Source organism: Tachyglossus aculeatus, chromosome X1, assembly GCF_015852505.1.
Source record: "Tachyglossus aculeatus isolate mTacAcu1 chromosome X1, mTacAcu1.pri, whole genome shotgun sequence".
NCBI lineage: Eukaryota > Metazoa > Chordata > Mammalia > Monotremata > Tachyglossidae > Tachyglossus > Tachyglossus aculeatus.
Window position 1 is genome coordinate 136,129,324 of NC_052101.1, and position 14,662 is coordinate 136,143,985.

Genomic DNA, 14,662 nt, shown 5'->3' on the forward strand with positions numbered 1-14,662 from the left:
TTCATTCAGTTGTATTTATTGAGCACGTATTTTGTGCAGAGTACTGTACTAAGCACTTGGGAGAGGACAATATAGCAATAAGCAGATGCATTTCCTGCCCACATTATGTTTACTGACTAGAGGGGGAGACAGGCATTAATGTAAGTAAATGACAGATTTGTACAGAAGTGCTGTGGGTTTAGGGAGGGATGAATAAAGGGAGCAAGTGAGGGTGATGCAGAAAGGAGTGGGAAAAGAGGAAAGAAGAGCTTAGTCAGGGAAGGCCTCTTGAAGGAGATATGCCTTCAATAAGGCTTTGAAGAAGGGGAGAGTAATTGTCTGTCAGATTTGAGGAGGGAGGGCATTCCAGGCCAGAGACAGGAGGTGGGCAAGCCTGTGGCGGCAAGATAGATGTGATCAAGATACAGTTGAGAAGGTTAGCATTAGAGGAGCTTATATTGTAAGTAGATTATATTGTATTATTATATCATATAATATATGCAATATACAATATATTACATAATATACGATATAATCATACAATGCATAATCTATAATTATATTATATTATATATTCATGATAATAATAATTATAAATTATATTGTATAATCATATCATAATAGGCATAAATGTATTATATAATACATGTTATATTATATAATAAATAATATCATATATACTCTATAATTGATATATAATTGCAATATAACCATAATTTTAATAATATTGATCTGATAAATAGAAATAAAGCTAGATGCACATCATTAACAAAATTAAAAGAATGGTAAATATGTACAAATAAATAAGTAGAGTAATAAATCTGTACAAACATATATATAGGTGCAAAATCATAATCATAGATTATATTGTATTATTATATCATATAATATGTAATATACAATATATTACATAATATATGATATAATCATACAATGCATAATCTATAATTATATTATTATATAATCATGACAATCATAATTATAAATTATATTGTATAATCATATCATAATAGGCATAAATGCATTATATAATACATGTTATATTATATAATAAATAATATAGTATATACTCCATAATGATATAGAATTGCAATATAACCATAATTTTAATAATAATGATCTGATAGTAATAGAATGTGCCAAGTACTGCTTTTAAGCTCTGGGGTAGATACAAGGTAATCAGGTCGGACACAGTCCAATAAGCTTGTACCTATCTTTATGCTTACTAGAGCGCCTGACACACAGGAAACACTTAGCAGCTATCGTAAAAGAGCCCAGAAGTCAAAACGGTGCCCGTTGCCCAGTATTTACCAGTGGAGGGTGGAGAGGGCCCGCCCCTGCCCTGGCTGCGGTATGGGGCTTGGGTATAAGGTCTCATCCCTGCAGGGTTGTGGGCGAGGAGCCCGGGCCTCTGGGCAGAGACTGTGTCTCTTCCTCCAGTCTGGGAGTGGGGGGTTAGAGGGTGGGGGGCTGCTTCCTGCTCTATCTCTGTTTTTACTCTTTTTTCTCTTCCAGCCAGGTGTAAGGAATTACAGACAACAGAGAAGCAGTGTACTTGGACCTGGAAATCAGAAGGACCTGGATTCTAATCCCAGCTCTGCCACGTGTGTACTGCATCACCTTGGGCAAGGCTGCCCTCTGCCTCAGTTGCGTCACCTTTAGAACTGGGGTAAACACCGTGAGCCCCTTGTGGCTCAGAGATCGTGTCCAAACTGATAAATTAGGCCAATAATAATAATGATGGCATTTGCTAAGCACTAACTATGTGGCAAGCACTGTTCTAAGCACCTATCTCAGCACTTAGTACAGTGCCTGGTAAATAGTAAGCACTTAACAAATGCTGTAAAAAAAATTATAATGCTTGTGTTCCTTCAAAGCAGTCAATGGTATTTAAGCACTTTATATGTGCAGGGCACTGAAATAAGCATGTGGGAGCACATCTGCCAAGCTAGCTCCCTTCCTCCCTTCAAAGACCTACTGAGAGCTCACCTCCTCCAGGAGGCCTTCCCAGACTGAGCCCCCTTTTTCCTCTCCTCCCCCCCATCCCCCCACCCTACCTCCTTCCCCTCCCCACAGCACCTGTATATATGTTTGTACAGATTTATTACTCTACTTATTTATTTGTACATATTTACCCTTCTTTTTATTTTGTTAATGATGTGCATCTAGCTTTATTTCTATTTATTCTGATGACAACTGTCCACATGTTTTGTTGTCTGTCTTCCCCTTCTAGACTGTGAGCCACTTGTTGGGTAGGGACTGTTTCTATATGTTGCCAACTTGTACTTCCCAAGCACTTAGTACAGTGCTCTGCACACAGTAAGCGCTCAATAAATACAATTGAATGAATGAATGAGAGTATAATACAATGAATCCATGGTATGTATTGCACACGTGCCGTGTGCCGAGAACTTGTAAACTCCTGAAGCACAGGGGTGGGGTGTGTTTGTGCTGAATCCTCCCAAAAGTTTAGCATGCAACTGCACTTGTTAAATGCCTTTAATGTGAAATTGTGCTTACTCTAGTGGTCTGGGCTCTCCGTTGCACACGGTGAGCCCCCTTAAGGGTGGACCACTACAACTTGGGGCCCGTCGGACATGGTGAACCCACTGAGGGCAGGGTGGCCGGCCGTGATCTGTGGCTGTCGGCCCCTTCCCCACCCACCGCCACCGAGGGCAAGGCTGCCACAACTGTGGAGTGGTCTGAAGCCATGAGCCCCTCCAGGGCAGAGCCGCCGTGATCTTGTGCCTGGGTGACACTGGGAGCCCGCCAAGGGCAGGGCCGCCGCAACGTTGGACCCGTCGGATACTGTGAGTCCCCCCCCCCACCCCCCCACTGAGGGCAGGGCCACAAAAATGTTCTGACCGTTTGACACTGTGAGCCCATCCAGAGCAGAGCCATCATCACGTTGTACCTGTGTGACACGATGAGCCCTCGAGGGCAGGGCCACCGCAACATTGGACCCGTTGGATGCTATGAGTCTTCCCCCCCCCCCCCACGAGGGCAGGGCCACAAAAATGTTCTACCCGTGTGATGTTGTGAGCCTCGCCATAGCAGAGCCGCCGTGACGTTATACCTGTGTGACACTGTGAACCCTCGAGGGCAGGGCCATAGCAATGTTGTGCCTGTGTAACATTGTAAGCCTTTAGGGCCCGGGTGCTGGGAAGAATGATTAAAAATATGGGTGGTGGCAAAAGGGGGCTGACCTTAGTCTTCCCATTTGGATCTTTTTGTCCCGTGCACTGGGAAGAACAAACAGTAACCTGGATGCCAGAAAAGGGGGTTGGCTTGATATCATGAGCCCCAGATTTAGGTCTTCCCAACCTGGGTCCCGGGAAAAACAACAACATGGGTGCCCTGAAAAATGGGGACTGACTTCATGTCCCAAACCTCACATTTAAGTCTTCCCACTTTGGGTCTTCATGGCCCAGGCGCTGAGAAGAACAATGAAAATATGGATGCCGGCAAAAGTGGGGAGTGGCTTCATGCCATGAACCGCAGATTTCAACGTTCCCATTTGGGTCTTCATGGCCCAGGTGCCGGGAAGAACAATGAAAATATGGATTCCGGCAAAAATGAGGGGACTGGCTTCATGCCAAGAACCCCAGACTTTAGTGCTCCCATTTGGGTCTTCATGGCCCAGGTGTCGGGAAGAACACTGAAAATATGGGTGCCGGCAAAAGAGGGGGACTGGCTTCATGCCAAGAACCTCAGATTTCAATGTTCCCATTTGGGTCTTCATGGCCTGGGTGCCGGGGAGAGTAATGAAAAATATGGGTGCCGGCAAAGGGGGGACTGGCTTCAAGCCAAGAACCCCAGATTTGAGTCTTCCCATTTGGGTCTTCATGGCCCAGGCACTGGGAACAACAATAAAGATAAGGGCGCCAGCAAAACAGGGGACTGGCTTCATGCTACAAACCCCAGATTTGAGTCTTCCCATTTGGGTCTTCATGGCCAGTGCACCAGGGAAAATAATGTAAAAAATGTTGGTGCCGGCAACAAGGGGTAGTGGCTTCATGCCGTGAACCCCAGATTTGAGTCTTCCCACTTGGGTCTTCATGGTCCGGGCACTGGGGAGAATAATTTAAAAATTTGGGTGCCGGCAACAAGGGGTAGTGGCTTCATGCCACAAACCCCAGATTTTAATCTTCCCATGTGGGTCTTCATGGCCTAGGCACTGGGAACAACAGTAAAGATATGGTTGCTGGCAAAAGGGGGAACTAGCTTCATGCCACGAACCCCAGATTTGACTCTTCCCCATTTGGGTCTTCATGGCCCAGGCACCGGGAACAACAATAAAGATAGGGGTACTGGCAAAAGTGGGTAGTTGCTTCATGCCATGAACCCCAGATTTGAGTCTTGCCATTTGGATCTTCATGACCCAGACAACAGGAAGAGCAATAATAACATGAGTGGTGGCAAAAGGCAAGACTACCTCCATGCCATATACCCAAGTTTTGACGGTACCTGTTTGTATCTTCCTGGCCCAGGTGCCAGGAAGCACACTAAAAATACTAGTTGGCAAAAGGAGGCTGGCTTCATGCCTCAGACCCATGCGCCTCTCTGACACCGAGCCCCACCGCGACGTTGTGCCTGTATGACACTGTGGGCCGCTGAAGCTGAAGATGGGCCCGTCTGAGCCCCCCGGAGGCAGGGCTGCTGTGATGTTGTGCCTATCTGACACTCTGAGCAACCACCTGGGGCAGGGCTGCCAGATCGTTAGACCTGACTGGCGCTGTAAGCTTATCAGTAGACTGTAAACTCGTGGGCAGAGAATGTGTCCTCTTATTGTTATATTGTACTCCCCCAAGTGCTTAGTACAGTGATCTGCGCCCCAAAATTGCGATTGAATGAATGAATATCTGACATTGTGAGCCCCCTGGGGGCAGGGTTAGGACGCCGTGACTGTGTGCCCATGTGACACCGTGAGCCCCCCACAACCCCACCACCACACCGAGGGACAGGGCCGCCTCCACTGACAATGGGCCTGTCTAATATTCTGAGCCCGCTGAGGGCAGGGCTGCCATGATGTTGTGCCCATCTGACACTCTGAGCACCCCCCCCCCAACCCGGGGCAGGGCTGCTGCAACATTGTGCCTGTGTGATATTGTGACCCCCCTCACCGCAACGAGGGGCAGGGCCACCGTAACTGACAATGGGCTTGTGAGACACTCTGAGCTCCCTGGGGGCAGGGCTGCTATGATGTTGTGCCCATCTGACACTTTGAGCACCCCCCTAGGGCAGGGCTGCCACAACGTTGTGCCTGTGTGACACTGTGCCTCCCACCCAACCCGCACCGCACCTAGGGGCAGGGCTACAGCAACCGCCAATGGGCTTGTCTGTCACTCTGAGCTCCCTGGGGGTAGGGCTGCTATGATGTTGTGCCCATCTAACAATCTGAGTGCCCCCCCGGGGCAGGGCTGCTGCAACATTGTGCCTGTGTGACACTGTGACCCCCTGCACTGCAACGAGGGGCAGGGCCACCACAACTGACAATGGGCTTGTCTGTCACTCTCAGCTCCCTGGGGGCAGGGCTGCTATGATGTTGTGCCCATCTGACACTCTGAGTGCCCAGTGGGGCAGGGCTGCCATGATGTTGTACCTGTGTGACACTGTGAGTGCCCTCCCAGGGCAGGGCCACCCAATGTTGTGCCTGTCTGATCCTTGAGCCCTCACACTGTACCGAGGGGCAGGGCCGCTCTGACGGACAATGTACCTGTCTGACCCTGTGAGCCTTCAGGATCTGGTCATTGGGCAGAGTGACTGAAAAAAGGGGGCTGGCTTTATGCCACGAACCCCAGATTAGTCTTCCCATTTGGGTCTTTGTGGCCCGTTGCCCGGAAGAACAATTAAAATCTGGGTGCTGGAAAAAGGGAGAGCTGGCTTCATGCAATAAATCACAGACTTGATTTCCCCTTTTGGGTCTTCATGGCCCAGGCTCTGGGAAGAGTGAAAAAGGTATGGGTGCTGAGAAAAGGGCATTGGCTTCGTGCCACAAACCCCAGATTTGAGTCTTCCCATTTGGGTCTTCATGGCCCAAGTGCAAGGCGGAACACTAAAAATATGGATGCCAGCAAAAGGGGTACTGGCTTCATGCTGCAAACCCCAGATTTGAGTCTTCCCATTTAGGTCTTCATGGCCCAGGCATTGGGAAGAGTAATTAAAAATATGGGTGCTGGCAAAAGGGGAAACTGGCTTCATGCCACAAATACCAGATTTGAGTCTTCCCATTTGGGTCTTCATGGCCCAGCCACTGGGAAGAACAATAATGACATGTGTCCTGGCCAAAGGGGGTACTGGCTTCATGCCACAAACCCCAGATTTGAGTCTTCCCATTTGGGTCTTCATGGCCCAGGCACTGGGAAGAACAATAATGACATGTGTCCTGGCAAAAGGGGGTACTGGCTTCATGCCACAAACCCCAGATTTGAGTCTTCCCATTTAGGTCTTCATGGCCCGGGCATTGGGAAGAGTAATTACAAATATGGGTGCTGGCAAAAGGGGAAACTGGCTTCATGCCACAAATCCCATATTTCAGTTTTCCCGTTTGGGTCTTCATGGCCCAGGCATTGGAAATAACATTAATGACATGTATCCTGGCCAAAGCGGGTGCTGGCTTTATGCCACAAACCCCCAGTTTGAGTCTTCCCATTTGGGTCTTCATGACTGTCGTGCCAGGAAAAACAGTGAAAATATGGATGCCGGCAGAGCTGGGGGACTGGCTTCATGCCACTTATCCCCAGTTTGAGTTTTCCCATTTGGGTCTTCATGGCCCAGGCACTGGAAACAACAATAAAAATATGGCTGCCGGTAAAGGGGTAACTGGCTTCATGCCATGAACCCCAGATTTGTCTTCCAATTTGAGTCTTCATGGCCGAGGTGCCAGGAAGAACAATTAAAAGATGGATGCCGGCTAAAGCGGGGACTGGCTTCATGCCACAAACCCTAGATTTGAGTCTTCCCATGTCTTCTCATGACCCGGGCACTGGGAAGACAAAAAAAAAATGAGTGCTGGCAAAAGAGGGTGTGTGATGCATCCCAGATTTTATTCCTCTATTGGGTCTTCATGGCCCAGGTACCAGGGGGAGAGAAAAAATGTGGATGCTGGCAAAAGGGCCTTATCTTCATGCCAAGAACCCCAGATATGAACCTTCCCATTTGGGACTTCATCACCCTGGCACTGGGAACAACAATAAAGATAGAGGGGACTGGCCTCAGGCTACAAACCTCAGATCTGAGTCTTCCCATTCGGGCTTTCATGGCCTGGGCACCGGAGACAAAAAGTTAAAAATTTGAGGGCCGGCAAAAGGGGGTAGTGGCTTCATGCCATGAACCCCAGATTTGAGTCTTCCCGTTTGGGTCTTCAGGGCCTGTGTACTGGGGAGAATAATTAAAAAATTTGGGTGCCAGCAAAAGAGGGGTCTGGCTTCATGTCATGAACTGTTGACGGCACTACCATCCTTCCCGTCTCACAAGCCCGCAACCTTGGTGTCATCCTCGACTCCGCTCTCTCATTCACCCCTCACATCCAAGCCGTGACCAAAACCTGCCGGTCTCAGCTCCACAACATTGCCAAGATCTGCCCTTTCCTCTCCATCCCAACCGCTACCCTGCTCATTCAAGCTCTCATCCTATCCCATCTGGACTACTGCATCAGCCTTCTCTCTGATCTCCCATCCTCGTGTATCTCTCTCCACTTCAATTCATACTTCATGCTGCTGCCCGGATTATCTTTGTCCAGAAACGCTCTGGGCATATCACTCCCCTCCTCAAAAATCTCCAGTGGCTACCAATCAATCTGCACATCAGGCAGAAACTCCTCACCCTCGGCTTCAAGGCTGTCCATCCCCTCGCCCCCTCCTACCTCACCTCCCTTCTCTCCTTCTACAGCCCAGTCCGCACCCTCCGCTCCTCCACCGCTGATCTCCTCACCGTACCTCGCTCTCGCCTGTCCCGCCATCGACCCCCGGCCCACGTCATCCCCCGGGCCTGGAATGCCCTCCCTCTGCCCATCCGCCAAGCTAGCTCTCTTCCTTCCTTCAAGGCCCTGCTGAGAGCTCACCTCCTCCAGGAGGCCTTCCCACACTGAGCCCCTTCCTTCCTCTCCCCCTCGTCCCCCTCTCCATCCCCCCATCTTACCTCCCTCCCTTCCCCACAGCACCTGTATATATGTATATGTTTGTACATATTTTTTTACTCTATTTATTTAATTTATTTGTACATATCTATTCTATTTATTTTATTTTGTTAGTATGTTTGGTTTTGTTCTCTGTCTCCCCCTTTTAGACTGTGAGCCCACTGTTGGGTAGGGACTGTCTCTATATGTTGCCAATTTGTACTTCCCAAGCGCTTAGTACAGTGCTCTGCACATAGTAAGCGCTCAATAAATACGATTGATGATGATGAACTCCTGATCTGAGCAGTTTCATTTGGGTCTTTTAACGGCTGGGGCACCAGAACAAACAATAAAAATATGCCAGCAAAAGGGAGACATTGGCTTCATGCTGCGAACCCCAGATTTGACTCCATTATTGGGTCTTCATGGCCCAGGTACCGGGGGAGAGAGAAATATTGATGCCGGCAAAAGGGGGCGTGACTTCATGCCATGAACCCCTGATGTGAGTCTTTCCATGCGGGTCTTCAAGGCCTGGGCACTGAGAAGAACAATAAAAATGAATGGTGGCAAAAGAGGGTGTGGCTTCATGAAATGAACCCCAGATCTGACTCCCTTTTGGGTCTTCATGGCCCAGGCACAAAGGCTACAGAGAATCTGAGTGCTGGCAAAATGTGGGCTGGTTTCACACCACGAACCCTAGATTTGAGCCTTTCCGTTTGGGTCTTCATGGCCCAGGCACGGGTAAGAACAATAATAACACGAGGGCTGGCAAAAGAGGGGCTGGCTTCATGCTATGAACCAAAGATTTGAGTTTTCCCATTTGGGTCTCTGTGGCCTTGGTGCCGGGAAGAACAATAGTGACATGAGTGCTAGCAAAATGGGGGGTTGACTTCATATCACTAACCCTATATTTGAGTGTTCTAATTTTGGGTCTTCATGGCCAAGGTGTTGAGAAGAATAAAAATGACATGTGCCAGCAAAAGTGGGGACTGCCTTCATGCCATGACCCTCAGACTTCAGTCTTCCCGTTTGGGTCTTTATGGCTCAGGCACCGGCAAAAACAATGAAATAGGAGTGTCAGCGAAAGGGGGCTGCCTTCATTCCCTGAACCCCAAATTTGAGTCTTCCCCTTTGGGCCTTCACGGTCCGGGTGCCGGGAAGAACAATAAAAGTATGGGTGCCAGCAAAAGTGGGGCTGGCTTCATGCCACGAACCCCAGATGTAACTCTCCCAGTTGGGTCTTCATGGCCTGAGTATCGGGCAGAGCGAGGAAAATGAGGGACTGGCTTTAGAACCTTGGGTAATTGATTCTCTCAGTTGGGTTTTTGTGCCTGGGCTTTAGGGAGAGGGAAGATGGCTTTGGTTTTGTCATTTTGCCCTTGGTTGGACTTTACCCTTGGTATTGGGGCTCAGCCATATTTGAGGCCCAACAGGTCGAAGAGCTTCCCACTCCTTCGGACGACGATCACCGGAAGAGTTTCCACCTGTATCGTTCCCACTGGTATGCTCTATTATCTTTGCAGTGACCAGATGGACCGCATTTCTCAGACTCTGGGCCTACTGAACAGGTTAGAAGCACCATGACTTTGGGGCAGGGTGCTTTTCATCTTTTCTTAAAACTTGGGTTTGGGCAGTGTTGCTGAGCAGGAAAAGTTCAGGCTTGGGCATTGGAGGACCTGTTATAATCCCAGCTTTCTCTTGCCTGCTCTGTGATCTTGGGCGAGTCACTTAACCTTGCCGTGCCTCAGTTTCTTAGCCTGTAACATGTTGATTCAATACCTGCACTTGGATTTACTCCCTTTATTCTCCCCTCCCTCAACCCCATAGCCCTCGATTGCACTTCCGGTGCCCCGATGCTTCACCGGATCCAGCCCGGCGAAGGAGCCACAAGGGTCTTCAGTGTCCTCCCTGATGGCCAGAACCAGCAGCCCGACACGGCATGGGGACCAGCTTCAGGACGTACCTATCTGGGAGAAGACTTGAGGTGGTTGCAAGGACCCCGTGATACCCGTTGTTTGGCCTTGCCCAGGCTGGAGCTGCCCTGGAATCGGCCATGAGGAAGAGGGAAACCCCAGAGAGACCCTTCCTCAGGAGGAACAAAACCCCAGCTGAAGTTCATCTTGTCTTTTTCAGCCTGCACTTCAGGATGGTAGAAGTCTCAGGGGTAAGTTCTTCTGAGAAGCAGCAAAGCAGCATGGCTCAGTGGAAAGAGCACGGGCTTTGGAGTCAGAGGTCATGGGTTCAAATCCCAGCTCCGCCAACTGTCAGCTGTGTGACTTTGGGCAAGTCACTTAACTTCTCTGTGCCTCAGTTACCTCATCTGTAAAATGGGGATTAAGACTGTGAGCCCCCCATGGGACAACCTGATCACCTTGTAACCTCCCCAGCGCTTAGAACAGTGCTTTGCACATAGTAAGCAGTTAATAAATGCCATTATTATTATTATTCTGGGAGAGTGGCAGTCTGAGTTCTGAAGTCTTCGAAAAGGCTCCCAAAGTGCTATGATAATTATCTAGAGAAGCAGCATGGCTCAGTGGAAACAGCCCGGGTTTGGGAGTCAGAGATCATGGGTTCTCATCCCGACTCCTCCACTTGTCTTCTGTGTGACCTCGGCAAGTCACTTAACTTCTCTGGGCCTCTGTTCCCTCATGTGTAAAATGGGGATAAAGACTGAGCCCCATGTGGGACAACCTGATTCCATTGTGTCTACCCCAGCGCTTCGAACAGTGCTCAGCATGTAGTAAGTGCTTAACAAATGCCATTATTATTATTTAGTCCATATCTAGAATTCATTTATAGTAATGGCTGTATCCCTTTACAGACTGTGAGCTCATTGGGGGAAGGGAATGGGTCTACTCGTTCTGCTGTCTTGTACTCTCTCAAGTGCTTAGTCTCCAAAGTAAGTGCTCCATAAATGCCACTGATTGAGTTACTCTAGGTCCAACAAACTTTGGATTTCCTAGCAGAGAATTAGAGTCTAGACCTAAGCTCTCACTTTTGGCTCGTTCTAAGGAAGTTGGTTTTTAAAAAGGGTCCAATGATTAGTTGAGCCTATGTGCTACTGCATGATCGGTTTCCTCCCACATCCCTTTATTGAACCGATCTCAGTCCACGATGGGCATCTGTGTGCAGAGCATTGTACTGAGCACCGGGGAAGGTATAATGCAGCCGATAGACACGGTCCCTGCCCAGGAGGAGTTGACAGTCTTCTGTATATCTGCAGCCCCATCAGGTACCGAACGGAATCTAAATGTCTCTTGCCTTTTCTGTAGATGCAGGGTTCAACCGTGACTCCCAGAATGACGGAGGAGAAACCGACAGGTCTGTGGGATTCTTCCGGCTGTGTGTCGGGCCCACAGAGAGCAACCGTTTTCAGCAGAGAATTTGGTGTAAGAGAATGATTTTTCCCTGTAAATTCAAATCCCCTCCGGGAGACGGCTTCTCCCTGGATGGCACGGCCAGCGGGCCCCGGGCCGAGATAGGTGGGTCGGAGAAGACTTCCAGAGGAGGAGGGCTCCCCGGTGATCCGTGGCGTGAATTGTGTGGGCGAGGGAATTTCGGGCCAATTCCATATCAAGACTTTCACCTCTGCCTTGGGTCTTCCCCTTCAAAATCTGCCTAGAGGTCATTTTTACCCTCCAGCTTGAGAACGGACCCGGACGTCCCCGCTTCCGGGAAGAACGAGGAGAAGAGGCAACCGAGAGAGAGAGACAACCTACGTGTCCGGCAATGCGGTCTTGCGATTGTGTCTGCTTCTGTGGCCGGAGGCCATCTCTGCAGCCCCATATTGCAGGGGGGCAGTAGAGGTGGCACAGTGAGGGGGAGTGGGAGGACAGTGTAGGAATAGGTGGGATTGTGGGTCTGAACTCCCTACAGCACTGCCACTAAGTGCCCCCTGACCCTCCTGAGGGAGAGATTGCAGGGGGAACAGTGGCAGTTACAGGGAGGGTTGGGCAGGGAGGAAGGCAATGCTTGGGGACTCTTTCTCCCCATGCGCCCCTCCCCCTGCCCCCCTGCCCTTTCCCTGCTTTGACTTCATCTCCTCTCAGTACTCCCCTACTGGCCCCCACCGAAATAAAGCCAGCAATAGATAGAGCAGAGACTCCACAATCGTGGACCACAGGCCTGCTGTCTGCCAGCTGGACCGCCTCCCGCCAGAATCCACCGACAGCCATCCGGCAAAGCTCCGGATTTGCCGTTCCTCGACACCCCCAGCCGTGACCACCCGAGCCACGGTCAGAGAACGTCCACCCGGGTCATCTCTGACCGCCTTCGGGTGCCCCCCGAGATAGGCCCAGGGACCCTCTGGTCTCATACACACGGGGAAGAATGAATAAAAATCTCTTAACCCCAGCCTCAGGTCTGTCGGTGGTCTCTTGTTCGTGGATTGGGTCTGTGCCGTCCTAAGGGGTGGAGTCTGCCGACGGGCAGGACAGAAGCTCCTTTCACAACCAACGTTTTTGTAGGTCAGTGAACGGGTCTACCGCATTCTTCCTCATAGCTGGCCGAGGGCTCTGCAGAGCAGGTAGGCCTGAACCCTACCTTCTGGAGAAGCAGCGTGGTTCAGTGGAAAGAGCCCAGGCTTTGGAGTCAGAGGTCATGGGTTCAAATCCCAGCTCCACCACTTGTCAGCTGTGTGACTTTGGGCAAGTCACTTCACTTCTCTGGGCCTCACTTACCTCATCTGTAAAATGGGGATGAAGACTGAAGATATGAAGACATATTTATTACTCTATTTATTTATTTATTTATTTATTTTACTTGTACATTTCTATCCTATTTATTTTATTTTGTTGGTATGTTTGGTTCTGTTCTCTGTCTCCCCCTTTTAGACTGTGAGCCCACTGTTGGGTAGGGACTGTCTCTATGTGTTGCCAATTTGTACTTCCCAAGCGCTTAGTACAGTGCTCTGCACATAGTAAGCGCTCAATAAATACGATTGATTGATTGATTGAGAGCCCCCCATGGGGCAATCTGATCACCTTGTAACCTCCCTAGCACTTAGAACAGTGCTTTGCACATAGTAAGCGCTTAATAAATGCTATAAAAAAAACCCCCTAACCCCTTAAAGAAGCAGTGGGGCCTAGGGAATAGAATGAGGGCCTGGATTCTGATCCCAGCTCTGCCACTCTGCTGCTGCGTGACCTTGGGCAAATCACCTCACTTCTCATCAGTAACCTAATCAGTGAAATGGGGATTAAGACAGTGAGCCCCATGTGGGAGAGGTACTACATCCACCCTGATCAGCTCGTATCTACCCCATCGCGTACTACAGTACTTGGCACGTAGTAAACACTTAAATACCAGCCATATAGATGTACACACAGAATGTGGTTCTGGACCCCAAGACCATCCATCGGTTGTCCATCCACCTCCACATCCAGCAGAAACTCCTCCCCTCTGAGCACCCGTCTGGCTTCATGTCATGCACCTCATATCTGAGTCTTCCCTTTTGGCTCTTCAGGGCCCAGTCACGGGGAAGAACAATAAGCAGTGTGGCTCAGTGGAAAGAGCCTGGGCTTGGGAGTCAGAGGTCATGGGTTCTAACCCCGGCTCCGCTGCTTGTCATCTGTGTGACTTTGGGCAGTCACTTAACTTCTCTGTGCCACGGTTACCTCATCTGTAAAATGGGGATTAAGATTTGGGACAACCTGATCATCTTGTATCCTTCCCAGTGCTTAGAACAGTGCTTTGCACATAGTAAGCGCTTAACATATATATATATGTGTATATATATATATGCATATATGTTTGTACAGATTTATTACTCTATTTTACTTGTACATATTTAGTATTCTAATTATTTTGTTAATGATGTGCATCTAGCTTTATTTATATTCTGAGGATACCTGTAGACACGTTTTCTTTTGCTGTCTGTCTCCCCTTTCTAGACTGTGAGCCCGTTATTGGGTAGGGACCATCTCTACATGTTGCCAACTTGTACTTCCCAAACGCTTAGTACAGTGCTCTGCACACAGTAAGTGTTCAATAGATACGATTGAATGAATGAATGAACAAATGCCATCATTATTACTGATAAGCACAGGGTGACGTACTCCGAAGGAGGGGGTCTGTCTGTGGGCACTCAGATCCAGCCCCGGAAAAATGAAACACACAAATGCATCTAGTCTTTCTAAGAAAGCTATGGCTTTAATGCAAAAAGCATACACAGACTGTGAACACTGCAACCCAGGTTTTTAGTATGGTGCTAAATAGCTCAGGTGTAAATACTTTTTTGCTCTTTTTAATGTTTATATCAATTAAATGACCTTCAGGTGCCTGCACCACACATAACTCTGCAATAGTAGTAGACTATTTTACTGCGCACCCATGGGGTGTGATGTCCTGAAGAGCATTTGAAGTAAAAACAAAGAAGTGACACCTTCCTAGGATCAAAAGAGCTTGCATGCTGATGGGGAAGACTGGCATAAAAATATTTACAAGTTATGGAGCTAAACTGCTGAATACACAATTGGTTAAACATGTATGCAAAAGAGCTGTACCAAGCCCCTCAGACTCCTGGCTTCCGGCATGTGTCATAAGGGGCGTAATCTAGGGGCAGAGCAC

General features: G+C 48.9%; 1 pseudogene; it reads left to right on the top strand.

The window, feature by feature from the left end:
- Positions 1-9,031: 9,031 nt before the first annotated feature.
- On the top strand, positions 9,032-11,994 carry LOC119949986 (annotated as a pseudogene).
- Positions 11,995-14,662: the final 2,668 nt, after the last annotated feature.